The following is a 20709-nucleotide window of genomic DNA, read 5'->3' as shown; positions in this document are numbered from 1 at the left end:
GAGGGGACATCAAGAAACCCAGAGATTAGATGCACCCATCTGAATGAATAGATGAGACAATCTTGGCTGGAGAACTAATGTCACTTAACTTTTGAAAAAGAAAAAGCATCATTAGATGTTGTCCTAGCATTTTACATAATCCCATTATTTAGAAAACTTGTTGACACTTCCCCCTCCTCTCTTGTTTCTGGGTTCCTACTTGGCTAGCCAACCTATAAATACCTCAGCAACTATTATGCAGGCACTAATAATTTACTTAAACTTTAGGTTTTCAAAGACCACTTCTAGGTACAAGCATCTGAAAAGGAAAGTGTTAAAAAATCATTGAGTCTTTCCTAAATTCTCAGACTAAACTAGGGCACCTCTAATCACTTTCTGGGTCAGTTTACTATATAATAAATTTTGTTAATGAGGTGAATCTTGCCTCACTCAAGTTACTTTAGGACTTAAACAGGAAGCAATAATGTTAGGTAGATGTTGAGCTACAACTCCTTTAGATAACCAATCTAATTTAGACAGCAAAAAGAGAATGAGAGGGGAAAAAACAACTAGCCGCAAAAGCAAAGTTCACAGAGCTGCTGGGCTGGTTCGGGGATGTCAGTGGAACTCTGCGTGGTTATCCTGTTGTCGCTTTATAGTTCAGTTCAAGCAAGTCAAGGCTCTTAGGCTCCTCAAAGCCTTTGTGAGATGAGTAACACGGAATGTTGTGACTGAATGCCTAAAGGCAGTGATTGAAAAACTAGTCTAGATCAATCTATGGCAGCTTTCTGTCAGCAAGATCCACCCACCATAATCTACAAAGACTCCTCCAGGTCATATGTTTTATAAATGAGGAATACCATGCTGAAGAAGCTGACACACCAGGTGCCAGAATGGGATTTGACTGAATCTAATGGCCATGTTTTCCAAGATGTTTGAATTCACTAAATTGTGTTTAAATTCAGTTCGGTTTGATTGGCTATGAAGCCTCACAGCTAAAGTTTTAAACCACATCTTAGATCTCCCTCACCTCTTGACAACCCATATCACCATACAGCATTGCTAATCCTTACTTTTCATTGTATTTATTCTGTTTATATGGCCCCTAGTAACTAGAACAGGCAATAGTTCTTATGCAACAAGCATTCATATTTTATTGCCCTGGATAAATCCTCAGGAGGGTTTGAACCACAGACTTTCAGCAACTGTAGTGCACACCTCTACCTCTTGAGTTAAAGGAATAATCCGGAGTTGCTGGTAGCAATAGTAGGCTGTTATCTGCCAGAAGACCACCCTGAGGAGGATGCCACACACAGTCCGCCATTGGACTGTGCAGTAAAGTAAAGTGAGTTATACCATTTTTATGCTGCCAGTATTCTGTTTTCAAATCTGGAATGTTTATTGCACATGGCTAAAAGCATAATTACAGAATTTTGGAGCACTGATCTGAGGTTTGTTGTGCTTGTTTGCTGCTGTTCTTGTTCCATCTGAGCCTTCCACTCAGCTCCAGCTGTCCCCACTGCACCTGTTTCTGGTCCCTTGGCTAGGTTTATTGCCCTTGCCTAAGGGAGTTCCAGCCATTTCCCAAAGGCAGGCAAATCCAGCCTCACATAGATGGGCCAGGGAGCATCCAGAAAGGCCTTTTTGGTCTGAAAGTAGAGGAGGAAGTGTTCCTCTGGCTGTAGTTTGTGGCTCCAGCCATGTCCATGATCTCACCTGCATTGAGACCTGCTTCTCCTGGCATGCTGAAGACCCTGCCATCTATAAAGAGCTCTTCATCAGCATGATGAAACTAAAATGTTCCAAACACTCAGTCAATACACATTTATCCTCCCCTCCCCCCATAGCTAGCTTTAGCTAATGTCAGTGGCTGACACACATGGTGTCTACCAGTCACCTGCCACCTGGCCATGCTGAAACCAACAGACAGGGAGGAAAGCCTTTGCATAAGGCAAGATGGTGGCATTACAGCAACACACGGTTCTTGTCAGTGACGCAAACAGCCTTTATTAGTAATGTTGGTACACTAAAATTCAGTAATATCTTTCAATAAATTGACTGTTTGGGGAATTTTGTGGTGGGTAAGGAAAGGGAACAGGGGCCACTTTTACTGTTCAGATGGGCTACTTGCTCAGTGAGAGTAAGGATGGCAAAACTGGGCTGTAAATTGTTAAATAGTTTAGGCAATTTAGCAAATCTGTACATGGAAACATTACCATTTCACTAGAGATAGTGTTATATTGATCACAAAGAGCATGAAATCAAGAATAATGTCATCATTAATTCTGTCAGTAACACAAGCATGATTTACTTTACAGAGCATGCTGTTTAGTTGTAAACCAGGATAACTCTTCGGAGGACTGGATTTCAGTTTTTATAGCAAGCTAGCACATGGATCAGTTTAGTTACACCTGGACTGATAGATCCATCCTATGTAAATAGTGGAAATGTAACACCTTAGCAAGTTCCTGATGCAAGCCCTGGGATACTCCTCATTGACAAAGACAGAGTTAAGGAGGAAGTTTCTTGCACTTTAATTGTGTGTATTTTAAATATACAGCTGTAGAATTTGCATCGGCTACATCCCACATTTGTACATTTGGCAGTTCTGATTAGAAATTATATTTGGAATTACAAAGGTAGAAGTGTTGCAATAGTTCAATATATTCATTTAATTAAAGTAAAAATCATTTAATTAAAGTAAATGGATTGACTCTACGATATTTGGAAGCTACTTCTGGACAATATTAAGTGAAGGGTAAGAATGTACTTTTCCTAACAATCATGGTAAAATAAATTTGTTAGTCTCTAAGGTGCCACAAGTCCTCCTTTTCTTGTTATGGTAAATGGTATAATCTCTGATGGCTGATTTTTAGTATCTGATATGAACTATATGTCTCTTACGGAGATGAAAACCATCCACTCAGTGTGTAGCCGGAGTCAAAGCGCTAACAGAAAATTAGGAACCATTAAAAAAAGGGATAGCTAATAAGACAAAATATCACCATTCCACTTTATAAATCCATGGTATGCCCACACATTGAGTACTATGTGCAGTTCTGGTTGCCCAATCTCAAACAAAAAAAACCTGGAAAAAGTACAGAGCAGAGCAACAAAAGTGATTAGAGGTATGAAGGGGGTTCCATATGAGGACAGATTAAAAAGACTGGGACTATTTGGCTTAAAAAAGAGATAATTACAGGACATATGATAAAGGTCTAAAATCATGAATGGTGTGGAGAAAGTGTTATTTACCTCTTCACAAGACACAAGAACCAGGGGTCCCCCACTGCAGTTAATAGGCAGCAGGTTTAAAACAAATGTAAGGAAATACTTTCCCCCCACAATGTGTAGCATCAACCTGTGGAACTCGTTGCCAGGGGATGTTGTGAAGGCCAAAAATATAACTGGGTTAAAAAAAGAATTAATTCAGTCCATGGAGGATAGGTCCATCAATGGCTACTAGCCAACATGGCCAGGGACGCAACCCAGTGCGCTGGGTGTCCCTAAATCTGACTGCAAGAAGTTGGAACTGGATGACAGGGGATAGATCACTTGATAATTGCTCTGTTTTGTTCATTTCCTCTGAAGAACCTGGCACTGGCCACTGTCGGAAGATAGGATACTGGGCTAAATAGACCATTGGTCTGATCCGGTATAGCCATTCTTATGTTTCCAAAAAATCCGCACATGATTATACAGCATTTCAGCAAATATTTATTTCCAAATTCACTGTTTATTACCAATGTTCCAAGTCAGTGAAGACCATTCCCCATGGAGCTGGGCACTTTTTTGCTTCATGCAATGCCCTATTACATAGCTCATGGGATCAGCGATAGAAATACTATAAAAGAAAATCTTGCAGAATCATACAGCACGTATTGCCTGGAGAAAGCAACAACCTTAACTCAGACGGCGTGCCCTAGCGTTCTCTCTCGTAGCATGCCAGAGACACTAAATTCCATGCAAAGTTATTTGTGTAATTGTATCTACCTATTCCTTCATGATCAAGCTCTTTTAAAACGTTAATGACAGCAATCCAATAAATATTCTCAAATGTTGGATAGTTATTTACAATAATACATCTATTTTCATGAAGATTTTTGCTTGATATTATCTATTGTGCACTTTCAAAGGAGCAACACAAAAGGTATATGTAACAATGCAAAAGCCATTGGTATAGTAATCAAATGCAACTGCCATAATAGGTTCCCTGAGACTTTGTATTTTACCACACATGCTTGTATAATTACAGCCCCATTAAATTAATATGGGAAGTTCACATTAGCCAGATACACTCAGCTGCACGTATCTATTAAGTAGCCATCCAGGACATAGTAGAAAAAGGAAAATCTTGACTGAAATTCACTATTTCAATTGAATTGACAAAACAGTAACATTCCAACTGATCTATTTCCCAGTGGCTTGTGGTTTTACTGCTTTCCTTAACTAAACTTCTGATTTCAGAAGTATGGGTATGTGATGCATTGATTTGCCATGTGGGAGTGAATGCCTGTTTGTCAATATATTTTGAAGTTTAATCTTTATTTTAAATGTCTTAGACCCAAGGATTAGTTTGTTTGGGTAATATATGCAGTACTGTAACACTTTCAGGTCCAAAGTGACAGATCTTAAAATGCTTTAGTTTCCTATGACAGGTTTCAGAGTAACAGCCGTGTTAGTCTGTATTCGCAAAAAGAAAAGGAGGACTTGTGGCACCTTAGAGACTAACCAAAGCTCATGCTCAAATACATTGGTTAGTCTCTAAGGTGCCACAAGTCCTCCTTTTAGTTTCCTATATCACCCTAAGGGTTGCACTCATCTCTCGAGCACTCCCTCGTCATCTGGTCATGGTGCAGCCATTCTCTTTGGCTACCAGCACTCTGCCTGCCTCTGTGACTCAGCCCTCCAGCCAGGTCACACAGTCCAAAACCCCTTTCAGGGTGTAACAGACTCAAGAGGTAGAAACAGTTCCTGGCCCCTCAGGGCCAGTTATAAACAAAAACAGCTTCTTACTCTTTCTGGGTTAAATTCCTTCTCTGGGATTGAATCAGCAATGTTCCTTCTTAGCCCCCACCACTGACTGGAGCTAGTAATGGGGCTGGGCCTGGCCTGGTTCCTCTGTCGGCAGCCTAGGGATTATTCCTACTCATTCCTCTGGCTCCAGCTAGGAACTGACTTACTGACAGCTTGCAGCTTTTTATTCCAGCGTCGGGGCTTGATGGGCTGTTGTTGGCCCCTAGATTTCACTGGTTTTCAAAATGGCTGCCCTTTCCCGTGCCTACAGATAAGTTTCCTTGGGTGAGGTGCAGCACAGCCTCCACTTGGGGGCCACAAAGGTCTGGTATCCCCCCCATCTCACAGACGTGCTCTGGTTACCAAATTTTTAGTGTACTTTTCCACTACCATTTCTCTGTAGACTTTGCAATAGATTTGAATGGAAAGTAACTATTTACCCTTTGGCCACTGCTATGTTTCCCACCAGGAGCCATACTGTATGCTCCCCTTCTCACCTAAAACCATGCTGAAGCAAAGAACCAACCCTTTCAATTGTGTATTCTTTGCTGAGCCTCCATTCCACCATGCTGATCGCTCCAGGGAAACATGTCTCAGGCATGCCTTCTGAAACAGTAATAAAGTCAGCTTGTCTAGTCTACACTAGGATGTAGACCATTTACAGTACTAGTTCCTGGGGAGGGGGGGTATTTCTGAAAAGTGGTTTCCCTAAACGGAAAAAAATCTGGGGAGAACAAAGGGTTTTTGAATTTTGTTAGACAATGAATAGCTAGAGGTAATAAAGGAGGAGGAACGAAGGGTACTTAACCTGGCAAATCACCTTTTGCTATTATAAAAACAGAGAATATACAAATTCTAAGAAATAATAAAAACAATTACAGTTCTATTCTCCCAATTCAGAAAAGCATAGACGCATGTGCTTAACTTTAAGCAATGCTTAAGTCCCATTGAAATAAAGAGCTTTCCTGAATTGGGATCTTGATGTTGAAAAATTAAAAGTTGAATTGCCAGTTGTTTTGTGTATAGTCCAGGTCTTTTCTGAACAGTTACAATGAGGTAACCAACCGGACAGTAGGATTTCTCAGTATTCCATTAGGGTTATTGTATTAGTTGACTTCCATGGGACAATCTACTATCTATAATGTAAATAATGCAGAATAGTGGTTCTCGAAATTTATTTCCTGTTGTGCCTATCTGAAATCTTAAAGCACCTTGTTTTACAAAAAGAAAAAAAGTGGCCAGAAACTTTTGTGTTGGGGATCACTGTTAGCTTGGACACATTCTAATGTGTGTGATGAAAAATCTTGGGCCATTTCCCCACCTGGTGGAAGTCAGTACAGCTCCACTGAAGTCAACACTGCTACACTGACAGGCACCAGCTGAAGGGATGGCCCAAGATTTTTGATTCTTAAATCAGACGTCCTAACTAATATGGCCCTTAATTCATCCCGAAGAACTCCTTATGGAGCACAAACCAATCACCACAGTAAAAAGTCATGGTCTTTATGTATAAAGTACACACACTGTCGTCTGAGAGGCGAACCGTTCAACGGAGACAAAACAAAGTATATACATGTCTCCAATTCTCCCATATATTATGGCGTGCAAGCTATTTTTGGATCTCTGTCCATGACCAGAGACCTTCATTCTGCTCTGATTCTAATGATTTGGCCTCACATTTTAAAAAAAGTCGGTAACGTATCATTTGCAGCTGGCAGCTCAAATAAAAGAATTCATAATAGAGTGGTCATTTCTAATCCATTTATTGATGCTGCTCCCTTAGTCTGTGTAAGGATGGATTGCTTTTCAGTACAAAGGACCAAACCAAGATGATATATTTTCATCCAACTAAAGTTTCAGACTCGAAATTAAGCACGTGCCAAAGTCCACTTGCCTTCATCATTCATCCACTGCTGAATAAGGGCCTTCATTTTCAATCCTTGAGATAAAAAGAAAAGGAGTACTTGTGGCACCTTAGAGACTAACCAATTTATTTGAGCAAAAGCTTTCGTGAGCTACAGCTCACTTCATCGGATGCATACTGTGGAAAATACAGAAGATGTTCTTATACATACAAACCATGAAAAAATGGGTGTTTACCACTACAAAAGGTTTTCTCTCCCCCCACTACAAAAGGTTTTCTCTCCCCCCAAAAACCTTTTGTAGTGGTAAACACCCATTTTTTCATAGTTTGTATGTATAAGAACATCTTCTGTATTTTCCACAGTATGCATCCGATGAAGTGAGCTGTAGCTCACGAAAGCTTATGCTCAAATAAATTGGTTAGTCTCTAAGGTGCCACAAGTACTCCTTTTCTTTTTGCGAATACAGACGAACACGGCTGTTACTCTGAAACCAATCCTTGAGATGTCTCTTAGAAGGCAGAACTCAGGAAACTGACCAACATATATGCCAGTATATTTACAGACAAAGTGTGCAAACTGGCCTAATTTGTATATTCCTCACACCTTCAAAATTTCCAGAGGAATGTAAGATGGGGTCCAGAATCAAAACAATTGGGGTCCAGAAGTGTTTGATGTAAGGACAAACTCAAAGAATACTGTCAAAGGACGCCAGGAGAGTATTTACATTTATGTAGGTTTCACATAAAAGTGAAAAGAAACTTAATGTCATAGCACACTGAAGAGATACAAAAGAAACCCTGTGTATAATTTTAAATTGAGTTTACCTAGCTTCTGAACAAATTAATTCATTACTGGGCAAGGGAGGGTGGTATTCTAAAATGGGTTTGTTCTGATCTTTCCAGATATAAAGAATAATCCATGACTCTGCCCAATCTTTGGCACAAGTTATTCATAAGGGAGCCATTAAAGGCTGCAAACTGTGTACAGATTAAATACAGACCCTGTGGAGATGTGTTTAGGTAACAAAGTCTAGCTCAACCAAAGCTGAAATTGTGAATGAAACAGAAAAACATCATAATGGCTTTTGCAGAGTTATGTATAAAATGATTATTGGACAAATAGAGTCTTTGTGTTGGCCAAGAGGGGAAATACAAGTAAGATTTAAAAGCCTGCCTCAGACACCAGCTGTGACCACATTTTAAGAGCACCTTAAAAAACCCCACACAACTGAAAACGGATTATCGATACAAAGGCATCAACATGGATAGAATTTTATAGGCCTCCTTCCATGCCGAGATAAAATTTACTGCTAGGCAGAAGAGAGAAGATTATTATAGAGAAGGAAAGATTTTGTTCCCTCCACACATAACCACATGCGGAAGCAGGAACCATTCAATCCCAAAGAAACCTTTGCTTCTTTCTCTCTTTACTTATCTGCACAGATGAAGGACACTTCACTTTTGTTTCTGGTGGCCTCCCTTTACAAATACAATGCATGAAGTAATTTACAAACTTTTAAACCATTAATGCTTATTTATATTATGGGAGCACCTAATCAGGTTCAAGGTCTCATAGTAAAAAAACACACATTGGAAGAGACAGTCACTACCCCAAAAACCAAAGACCATATGAAGGGAAATGGAAAAAGGGATAAAATATAGACGTAAAGTGGTGATAACATCTACATAATATTTACCATTATATTATGTGAAACTGACCATTGTCTTTTTTCTAGGCATTTGGTTTTAACCCTAGTCTTGTTCTAAGGTCCATAGCTCCTTAATCACATCTGAAAACGTTAGCAAAGCTTTTGACATGGTCTCCCACAGTATTCTTGCCAGCAAGTTAAAGAAGTATGGGCTGGATGAATGGACGATAAGGTGGATAGAAAGCTGGCTAGATTGTCAGGCTCAGCAGGTAGTGATCAATGGCTCCATGTCTAGCTGGCAGCCAGCATCATGTGGAGTGGCCCAAGGGTTGGTCCTGGGGCCGGTTTCGTTCATTAATGATCTGGAGGATGGTGTGGATTGCACGCTCAGCAAATTTGCGGATGATACTAAACTGGGAGGAGTGGCAGATACGCTGGAGGGTAAGGATAGGATACAGAGGGACCTAGACAAATTAGAGGATTGGGCCAAAAGAAATCTGATGAGGTTCAACAAGGACAAGTGCAGAGTCCTGCACTTAGGACGAAAGAATCCCACGCACCGCTACAGACTAGGGACCGAATGGCTCAGCAGCAGTTCTGCAGAAAAGGACCTAGGGGTGACAGTGGACGAGAAGCTGGATATGAGTCAGCAGTGTGCCCTTGTTGCCAAGAAGGCCAATGGCATCTTGGGCTGTATAAATAGGGGCATTGCCAGCATATTGAGGGACGTGATTGTTCCCTTCTATTCAACATTGGTGAGGCCTCATCTGGAGTACTGTGTCCAGTTTTGGGCCCCACACTACAAGAAGGATGTGAAAAAATTGGAAAGCGTCCAGCGGAGGGCAACAAAAATGATTAGGGGACTGGAACACATGACTTATGAGGAGAGGCTGAGGGAACTGGGATTGTTTAGTCTGTGGAAGAGAAGAGTGAGGCAGGATTTGATAGCTGCTTTCAACTACCTGAAAGGGGGTTCCAAAGAGGATGGATCGCAACTGTTCTCAATCAGATGACAGAACGAGGAGTAATGGTCTCAAGTTGCAGTGGGGTAGGTTTAGGTTGGATATTCGGAAAAACTTTTTCACTAGGAGGGTCGTGAAGCACTGTAATGTGTTACCTAGGGAGGTGGTGGAATCTCCTTCCTTTGAGGTTTTTAAGATCAGGCTTGACAAAGCCCTGGCAGGGATGATTTAGTTGGGGATCGGTTCTGCTTTGAGCAGGGGGTTGGACTAGATGACCTCCTGAGGTCCCTTCTAACCCTGATATTCTATGAAAATGTGACCAGCATTTTTGAAAATTTTACCCCTATTTCTTTTCTGGTGTGTTTATTAGAATAATTTTTGACTCTTGCATTTTAAAGATGTGTTGCTTTTGCATTTTCCTTTTTTTGTCTTTTAACCTACCTTTATTTCTCTGACATACACAGTTTCATTATATTTAATCTAAGCATTTTCTAGTTTTATGTACCACTTTATTTAAATTTAACCCTCTCTTTTATAAAGATAAAAGAAGTATTTGCATTATAAAGAGGATGAAGTCATTTTAACCAGATTGACTCTATTACATCTTGTTTTTCAATTCCCTAATTAAAAGGATGACATTTTGTTTATATACAGCTTCTAAGGAAGATGAAATTCTCAGCCAAAAATATATTAATCCTCTTCCAGAATAAATTTAAAGACAAAACTGAACTTCATATGTTTCAGAGTGAAAGGCCAGCGATTCACTGCCTCTGACTAATTATACTAATTTGAAAAATAAAATGTTCTTAAATTCATTAAGATTTTATTACTACAGAGATAAAGGTCTCAGGCTTGGATACAAGAAAGATCATAAATGCAGAGTATCAATTTCTTTTTCTTGAGAACTTATTTGAGGCCCCAACACAGCAAGACATTTTAAGCAGATGCTCAAGTTTACCCCATTGAGCAAATGCTTAAGTGCTTCGCTTCAGCACCGACTTCCATGGGACTTAGGCATCTGCTTAAATGCTTTGCTGAATTGGGGCCTAAACGCTGATGAAGTTTGGACAGGTGGAGCACAATTCCTAGTATCTCTAGGAGCAATGTGGGCAGCTAGGGAGATCTAGGAGACACCTTTCAAGCTTTCTGTTAAAATGGTATCTTATCAATGGTCATTTGTTGCCAATTAAATCGGGATAAGAGTAAAACATTCATATGTATTTTCAAACTTCAGGTCTGATCCTGGCACTTTTCAGTAAGATCTTCCATTCACATGCTGAAGACCTATCAGAATTGGATGTCATGAAGAGCCCATTTTGGTCTGATGGACTGTTTTACAAGCATACAACATTATATGTGAAGTTCCTTCCACAGAAAAATTAAGCCTCAGAAGGTAACTGTCTGGTGTCTTATCAAGATAAGAATAGCATAGGAATAGGTAGGAACAAAGGACAAAACTGACAGATGCAAGATGTCATCAAGTCAAATATTGTGACTTTTTTTTGAAGGACTCTGTATTTGTGTGCCCATTAATAACATCAGCAGCAATGCAAACTAAAGACAAGCAAATATCATGCTTCATGGCATATGCTGATTATGGCCCTTGTCTAAAATTCACAGTCAATGGAAGTCTTGTCCCTTGACTTCAAGGTACTTTGGATCAAATCATTTTGGAAGGTATTTTCCCCTCCAAATATAGCATCACACAGTTCAACAGCTGTATTATAGTTTCATTTTCCTCTCGGTATCAGGTAAAGATCAATGCTGGCAAAAGGACTCTGCACTGAATACGTTTCCACTTTAAAACAACTCCTTGTGGCCACTGCATTTCACCCTCAGAGTGGCTGCATTTCAGTGGCAGATCGATATGACATGTAACATGGAAGCCAGCTTGGAATGCCTCTGGATGAAAGATACCATGTAAAGATACGATAGTCATGTATGAATCAGAGATTGATGGAAGCAGCATAATAAGCTTGTTCCAGGATCTAAGGACACTAGGGAACGTTGCAATGCCACTGATGTCACTGGTGGCAGCACTAATGGGAGCCTTAGCGTACACATAGATGCAGAGTTTTAATGGACATGGGGTAAAAATGCTGGTAAACCACAGGAGCCTTTTTGACACTAAGGCATCCATTTCTGAAGCTAAAGTGGTGGTACTACTAACGGGAATTCTTTGCCCAATTTCTCAACGGGAGAGAAAGCCTATGGCATCTGTAAGCGCATGCCGTTTGCCAATATTCACATAACAGCTGTAGCTTTTCAACTTGCTGAGTCATTTAGTTTCAGCCAATAGGATATGTGAGATTCCCCAGGGTACAATCTGGACTGTTCAACAGCTATGTCCCCTCAGCTCTCCAGCCTGCCGTGTCTTTTACATTGCTCCGTTGTGAGAGCAACCACTGCTGTTCTGCCCCCCCACAGCTTCCAGTATGTAAATCACTCCCGGCTATACTGTACGAGTGCTATGGCCACCCACTCTTGAATTACGCTGCAGAGTAACACCAGCAAATTCCCAGTCCCAGACTTTCTGCCAGAAATGCACATCTTGCACTGCCCATGGTTTGTGGCTGCTTCCCCAGATTTGGAATATGCCTTAGTAACATCCCTAGAATCTTATAACTTTACATACAATGTTGCCACATATATGTTGCCAGGACAATGATGACCAGCACATTATGCGTTTTCAAATGATACCTCACAAGTCATACTTTGTACAACATTTATTATAGTCTGTAAGAAGAGGTGAACATAGGGTTATAGACACTCACAGGACTACAGTATCCAAAGGCACCAAGGACAACAAAAGAAGGAGATGGAAAGAGGTAACTCATCTTTGCTGTCACAACACCACCATTCAGTAATAAGCTGTTCAGAGAGCAAGAGCCTCGGGAGAGGACAGAGAAGGTAAGATGAAATGAAAGAACTCTACCTCCACCATCCCCATGAATTTTTCATGGTCACAAGCTATAAAAGGTAAATTGTGAAATGCAAGAGGGAGAAAAAAGGAACGAAGTTTGTCAAGATTTTTCATTGTAAAAGGGGACTGGAACATTACATCAAATCCTGCCACCCATCAATGCTTTAAAATCTGAAGTATAATGTCTTCACAAAGGGTCTATAATCTTCACAAATTTCAGATTTGATCATTCCAGCAAGCAGAAGAAATAAAAGGAAAAAAGTCTCACTGTGATTCTTAAAAAAAAAGGCAAATGAAATCCCTCACTAGAAAACATCTGCCCAATACCTTGATTGCTGGTTAATTGGTGGTGTGTGTTTTGAGATTTACTTTCTTCACAGTTTACCAGATTCCTCAGAGACCAGTTACAATTAGTGTTCCTACTAAAGATAAATTAGTCAGGAGGCTAGCCCGATGTCCCAGTGTAGAATTTGACTGGATGAATAAGAGACTAAAGTTTAGAGAATATGTTAGAAGAAAGCTGAGTTTACTATATTGGAGCATGGATACAACTATCAATTGTCCTGAAAAACAGATAAGGCAAGGAGAAAGTTTTATTTAAAAAAATCTGAAAATTTGTGTGTTCAATTCTCATAAGCATTATTTATCAAAATCCCCAAAGTTTATGCAAAAGTTTTCCTTCTATCTCTCTCTGTGTATAAAGAGTGCATAATTCTCCCCAAACGCATGCATCCTCAGGGTACCTATATAAACAGGAGCCTTTCCCAACCTGTTCTAATCTAGTCCACTCCTGATGCAGTCAAAACACACTCTTTTCCTGGAGTTTGGCTTTATAAGCTGTGATGGGGTGTAACAGCCCCACACTGGTGCAGCAGGGGTTAATCCTTCTCTCTGGGCTCAGAGGCCACGCCCCCTCGGCTCTGCTGGGCATGCTCTAGCTGGAGACATGATACAAAAGGCAGCAGTGCAGCTCAATCTGGGCTGACTGCTGGAGAGGAAGGAGGTGCTCTGCTGACTCCTGGGGGAGGACCGCCTGCACTCCAGGATGCAGAGGCCAACCAGTCAGAGATGGACCCCGCCACACCGGCTTGGGATGTTTCAGAGAGGAGAGAGACCATGGAGACCCGGAGATGGCAAACTGCAGAGAACTGGGTAGAAAGTGACCTGGGGAAATTTTGCGGGGAAGTGATTGTGGAACCAGAGACAGGCTCAGTGTGTTTCGGTGGATCTCTGCCCACCTCCCAGGATATCCAACAAGGCCACCAAAAGGCCCCTGGGTTGGGACCCAGTGGAGAGGGTGGGCCTGGGTTGCCCTACTGGGCTACTGCCCACCCTGGGGTGGTGGCCCAGTTCACCAGCACTATTGACTCAGGCCACTAGGCAGCATTGCCCTGATAGCAAGGGCTGTATTGCTGACTCTGACTGTGGGCTGCACTGCCCTGATACCAAGGGCCGGGCTACTGACTAAGGCCACTGGGCTACACAGCCCCGAGACCGGGGGCAGCTCTACAGACTCAACTGTGGGCTGGAATGCACCTTTCCCCCACCCCAAAGGGTGATGGGATGTAATCAGCCCTATGACATAAGGAATAAGATAACACAACTTAGCCAGCTGAAGTTTTTTCCCCAGGTTTGACTGCTCCTAGGGTTCCTGCCTAAGGATGGCTAGGCCACACACTGTCAGATGATCAGTCAGTCTCTCACTGAAGTTTTGCCATTAGGGCAACAGCGCTCTGAAGCCTGCTTCTTCACTTTTAATCCCTCCAGTTGAAGACTCTGTCCTCTTGGCATCATATTGTCAGTTGTTGTGGAACAAGTTTGTTCTCAGGCTTCAGGCCTCCCAGGTAGGCCATTAACCCCTTCCTTCTTGTTTCCAGGATGGGTTTGTGCCCTCTGTTACAGTCCTGTTTAAGAGCTCCCATTGCACATGTTCACCTGTTACTGAAAGGCAGAACTTTCCCAGCCAATTCTATGTGCTGGACAGTCTTATGTCTGCCACAAATAAGAGATTAAATATAACTATTTAAGCTGCAACTAAGCAGCATGTGTTCATCCTCCTCTTCCCTCCTTTCCTACAGAAACCACCAGATGTAGGCATGGATATCACTGACACAAATTCTAATGTACCAGCTTGCCCCCTGCTTACCTCCACTTCCAATCAGATGTCCCAGAGACTTGATACTACCTACCCCGAATATGCATTTTCTAATCACATGTATGGGGTGCAAAGCAGCAGGAAATACAGTAGCATTTCATGACCAATTTTTAAACTTTAGCAATTTTTTTCACAAGTTCTCCCCCCCACCCCAGCCAGGGAAGGAGGGGAATTACAGAAGTATGAAGAAGGGCAAAGAGAAGGGCTTTGTGTAGGTGGGAAATAACACTGCTTTGAGCTACTGAGGCATTTCTCTTTCATCTTTTCCTTCCTCTTTGAGCATGTAGCTGGTGTATACAGTACATCAGAGACCTTTATAACAGACAAGATGTGTAGGAGAGAAAAAAACACGTCATTAATTGTCTATAAATACACTCTCTCCCAACTTTAGCAATCCGATTTCAGGATTTCTGCCTGGCTCTCAGTTATATTCAGCTCCTTCTTTTGACAAAGGGTACGTCTGTACTGCAAGCCTGGGTATGCCCGGCGCTCAAGTAGATATACACAAGCTAGCTTTAATCTAGTGAGCTCAGATACCACAGCAGTGAAACTATGGCAGCGCATGTTAGCTCAGCAAGTAATTGCCCAGGATTTCGGGTGGGCTTGCACAGTCCATGCTGAAGCACATGCTGCCACAGCTGCTCTGCTCCTGTACCCAATCTAACTAGATTAAAGCTAGCTCAGGAAGCGAGTGGCAGGCATACCTTGTGATTGCAGTATAGACCTACATTAGGATTATCAACTTGTATTCGCTCTAGTGCAACTGAACATTTTACCTGTGGATCACCCACAAGTGCTTTGCACTTGTGATTTTGAAAGTACTGTGCGTGTGGTGAATATGACCTGTGGCAAGATGGGATCCTATTCCCAAAAGCTCAGGGCCAGATTTTCAAGGGCTGAGCACCCACAATGGAGGCCAGGTTCTCAACTCTGCACCCAGTTGCTCCCATGATGATACTTGTGGCCAGGTTGTTAGGACAGGTTTCAGAGTAACAGCCGTGTTAGTCTGTATTCGCAAAAAGAAAAGGAGGACTTGGTTAGTCTCTAAGGTGCCACAAGTACTCCTTTTCTTGTTGTTAGGACAGTTTGGCACCCAATTTGCTGAGCCCTGCTGACAATTCCAGCCATAAAGATTAAAAAAATCTTTGTTAGTTTTTATTTAGTAAGGTTTGTGTTTTAAAAGTGAGTGGGGAGAGAGCTTATTCTTCAGCGTGTCATGCCTTGCATACCAATGGATGCACCTGCAAATTCTGCATGCACTGTGGAAAACCTGGTCATATAAGTAATTTTTTCCAAAGCCATTTGCTATTAAAAAAATTTCTCCTACCAAAATGTTATGTTCTTTTAAATCTGTTTTTATTTCCCTTTCCTTATTTACTATTTCCCAACTCCCAGCTCTGGATAGCTACAGTTGCAAATAAAAATAAGTCCCCTCAAATTTTATGACGTGACATTGTGACCTATTCTGAAATCGCAATAATAAAAGAGAAAATTAAGTGGCTACAGTGACGATATCAGCATGTGGTACTGTGAAATAACCAATCACTGATGGTTGGGCTATGAGTAATAAGGGAAGTATCCTAATCTTGTTGACGGATAATTGGAGAAAGCACTTTTGCTGTATATACTTCCACTCTGATATTGTCAGTAACAACTGACGCAGCCTTATTCTTCCCTCACTTGCACTGGTTTGTAACCTGATTGGCAGCAATGGATTATTACAGATTTGCATTAGTGTGAGTGAGAGGAAAATTAAGCCCACTCTCTCCATATATATGATCCAGTCAATCTTCCCTATTTCCTGCCAGTTTCTAGCTTTCCTCTGAAGCTGGCTAGAGGGTTAAGTAGGGGCTCCTTGTTCTACTGGGGTGAGATACTCAATATGAGGCTGCTGCTGATCTTGCAGTTAAGACAGTCAGTCAAACATGTCCCAGAGCTATATAGTTCCTGTTATGATCCCACAGGGCTGGAGTATTTTCATTTGAGTAATTCATTTCAGTCACCAGAAGCAGAAGTGTATCATGGTAATAAGATTATAGTGTAAAAAAAGGGGTTATCGAGTTATGACAAATACTAATTGCCATGGGACACATGCTACTAGATGGCATACCTTTATTATTAATGCTATTGCCTTTCAGCAGTGCCAGCAGGCCCAACTGGATTGGGGCTCTGTTGTATGAGATAATGTACAAACACATTGTAAGACACAGTCACTGCCTCAGTTTACAATCTAAATAGACAAGACGGACAAAGGACAGACAGTGGAATATTCCCGTATTTCCTGAGGCCCAGAGCGATTAAGGGCTTTGCCCATGGTCAGAGTCTGTGGTAGAGGCAGTTTTCTGAGTCTTAGGGTTTGTCTCCACATGCGCAGCTGTGCTGCGGCCGCACGTCGGGTGAAGATGCTCTATGCTGATGGGAGAGAGCTCTCCAGCGTAATAAAACCACCTCTGTGAGTGGGGGTAGCTGTGTCAGCAGGAGAAGGTCTCCCACCGACAGGGCGCTGTCCACTGGCGCTTAGGTCGGTGTAACCTATGTTGCTCAGAGAGGAAGTTTATTCATGCCCCTGAGCGACATACGTTCTGCTGACATGTAGACATAGCCTTATGCTGCTTTTTGTCACCTCTGATGCTGCAATGTCAAAGCCTTTTCAGTAGCCAACTTTTGACACCTCTTTTCTATTCCTCCCAGGCACTCCCTGTAAGACAGCAACTACAGTAGTAGACAATAATTCAGATGGTCCCATAGTCATGTCTTGTACCGTGTGGGTGGAATTTCAACTGATTACCCCACTGCTGGGCCCAATTAAGTCAGGTTTTTAAGTCTTCCCTCAAATGTGACTTGTTGTTCTCAGCATCTCCCTAGATGTGGTACAGTTCTATGAAAAAGCAGTGGGAATTGACTTACAATTTAGATTTACATACAGATATCTTTTTCTTGCCATTTTGGCAACATGGTATAGATAGAGTGAATCACTGTGCGTGTAACTGCAGGCTGACCACCTGTGACAGGGGTGACTCACCACTGCAGCGCCTCCTGCTGTCTGTCTGGAGAATTAGCACTGCTCCCTCTGTTGGTGGTGTCTTGCCCACCGTCGACCTCTGTTCCTGGACCCGCATCATTCCCAGGACTGCAGCGTCCTCTTCATGACACTGCCCTCTGGCTGTGCCACACTCCGTGTTTTCTCCCTTCTGGGGAACTGCAGTCCACTGTCCAGCCACTTCCCCAGTGGCAAGGAGCATGGGGAGGGACCCAGGCCTTCCCACTACTCCGGGTTCCAGCCCAGGGACCTGAGAGGTGGCAGCCACTTACTGCATCCCCTCCAACTCCTCTGTGGATCACCTTGGGCCACTTCCCTGCAGCCCCAGCACCCTCTTTGCCCTAGCCTCATGGCCTCAGCCTGCAGCACTACTATGTCCAGGGTACTTGCTGCCCTCAGTCTGCAAGGCAGCCAGTCTACCTCCCTCCTCAAGCTCCAGGGAGTTACTCCCTGTGCTCTGCCCTTCAGCCCTTCTTATATGAGCCTGCTGGGCTATGTTTGGCTGCTCCTCTCAGACCCTTTCTAATTGGCTGACTTCAGCGCAGGCTCCCTAGGACTGCTTTTAATCCCTTTTCTGCTAGTGGGGAACAGCTGCCACTTTTACTGAGTTGTCCTCTCAGGACAGTGTGTGTGCCAGGAGTTAATTTTAAGTTCAAAATGAAAAGTGGGTAGATATATCTTGGGGCCAAATCCTGCAGGGAAGTTTGAATTTGGAAGGGCTTGACACTAGAAGAGGAATTATGACTTATGAGGAGAGGCTGAGGGAGCTGGGATTGTTTAGCCTGCAGAAGAGAAGAATGAGGGGGGATTTGATAGCTGCTTTCAACTACCTGAAAGGGGGTTCCAAAGAGGATGGCTCTAGACTGTTCTCAATGGTAGCAGATGACAGAACGAGGAGTAATGGTCTCAAGTTGCAGTGGGGGAGGTTTAGATTGGATATTAGGAAAAACTTTTTCACTAAGAGGGTGGTGAAACACTGGAATGAGTTACCTAGGGAGGTGGTAGAATCTCCTTCCTTAGAGGTTTTTAAGGTCAGGCTTGACAAAGCCCTGGCTGGGATGATTTAACTGGGAATTGGTCCTGCTTTGAGCAGGGGGTTGGACTAGATGACCTTCTGGGGTCCCTTCCAACCCTGATATTCTATGATTCTATTCTATGATTCTATGTCTGACCTTCAGCATCTTTAATATGGAACAAATCACATCCAGAAAGGACACACCCCAAAATTGGTGAGATACTGAAATCTAATAAACGCTAAGGGTCAGCTCCTCTGCTGATGTCCATCAGCATAGCTTATTAGCTTCCATGGAACTACACTGACTTTCACCAGCTGAGCATCTTCCCAGGGCTTGAGATTTGTTTTTAGTGTTTTGCCATGCTCCCATGATACAATTGGGGAGTTGCTATTGACAGGAAGGATGTTCCAGTGGCTAGAACCCTAGCCAGGGACTTGGGAGACCTGGATTTGCTCCTCTGCTATGCCACAAATTCCTGTGAAACTGAGCAAGTCACTGGTGGTGGGATTTTCAAAAAGCCAAGGTGCCTAACTCCCACTGGTTTCCATAGGTCCTTAAAAAAAAAAATCACACAATTGGTTTTCCTGTGCATTGGTTCTCCTTCTGTAACATGTGGGTAATAGCACTTCACTAGTATTATGAGGATAAATGTCTTAAGGATTCTCAGGTTTTTAAATAACATAGTAATGAATTCCCTAAGACAGATTTTGTGCACTGCTGGAACAGTTTACTGGGAATGTATCTTTAGAATGAGACATTAACAGCTGAGAACTTTTATGCTCTGCTTGGACACTCAAGAGATTTACAAAAGCATAGATGGCACTTAGGTGTCCAACTCTCATTGACTTTAATAGGAGGCAGGTCCCTGTCATTTGTCTTTTGAAACAGTTTACCATAAAATCCCATGATTCTTTGAAATATTTGGGGCTTAGCTCTGGTGCCTTGGGCCAAAATTTCCCCTCCCCATTTTGTGGCGTCGTTTGCTAAATAGATGTTGTCCACCTGGCTTCTAACCTTCTAGAGTTAGCTGCATGTCCTTGGTGCAGTCTGTACTGTATACGATCTGCATAATTCTTTAGGATTAATTGCACTGTATAAATGCAAGATGTTGCTGTTAACTAGCATTTAATCTAACTGTAGTAAACAGGCTAGGTTTACATTGCTTAGTAAACGGAGTGAAAGCTACATCTCCATTCAACAACTAGCTATGGAGAGATTCAACTGTAGGGAAGGGCTGATAGCTTTTTACATTGCTGCTCCGACCTTGGGTTACACAGGGTAGCTCTGGTTTCTATATTGGGCTTCATAGGAATTTCATCAGCTGAGGCACTGATTCAGCACCCTTCTGCAGCATCTCCTGGCTGTCTTGGTCGTGCATTCTCCCTGGCCATGGCACTCTATGGATTCATGGATCCCGAGGCCAGAAGGGACCGCTTTGACCATATAGTCTGATCTCCTGTATAACACAGGCCATAGAAGTTCCCCAAAATAATTCTTAGGGCACATGTTTAAGAAAAACATCCTATCTTAATTTAAAAAATTTTCAGTGATTGAGAATCTACCACAACCTTTGGTATATTGTTGCAATGGGTTAATTATTCTGTTAAAAATTTATACCTTATTTCCAATCTGAATTTTGTCTGGCTTCAACTTTGGGCCTATTGGATCATGTTATACTTTCCTCTGTGCCATTAAAAAGTTTATTATTACATATTTGTCTCCCATGTAGGTATTTATAGACTAATCAAGTCACCCCTTAATCTTCTTTTTGTTAAGACAGACTCAAGGATCTTATTCTATTTATCACTGTATGGCAGGTTTTCAAACCCTTTAATCGTCCTTGTGACACTTCTCTGAACAATCTAATTTTTCAACATTCCTCTTGACTTGTGAATACAGTATTCCACCAGCAGTCACACTGATGCCAAATATAGATGTAGAATAACCTCTGCTCCTACACTATTACCTTATCAGCCAAACTTCTAATTTCAGCAAAAAAAAAATCAAGTTAGTTTGACAGGATCTATTTTCCATAAATTCATGTTGCTTGGCATTAATTTTATTCCTCTCCTTTCATTCTTTGAGTCCCTTATTGGCTGTTTGTT

This window comes from Lepidochelys olivacea, assembly GCF_965140295.1.
Source record: "Lepidochelys olivacea isolate rLepOli2 genome assembly, chromosome: 7".
NCBI classification, from domain to species: Eukaryota; Metazoa; Chordata; order Testudines; family Cheloniidae; genus Lepidochelys; species Lepidochelys olivacea.
Note: the sequence above shows the minus strand (reverse complement) of the source record.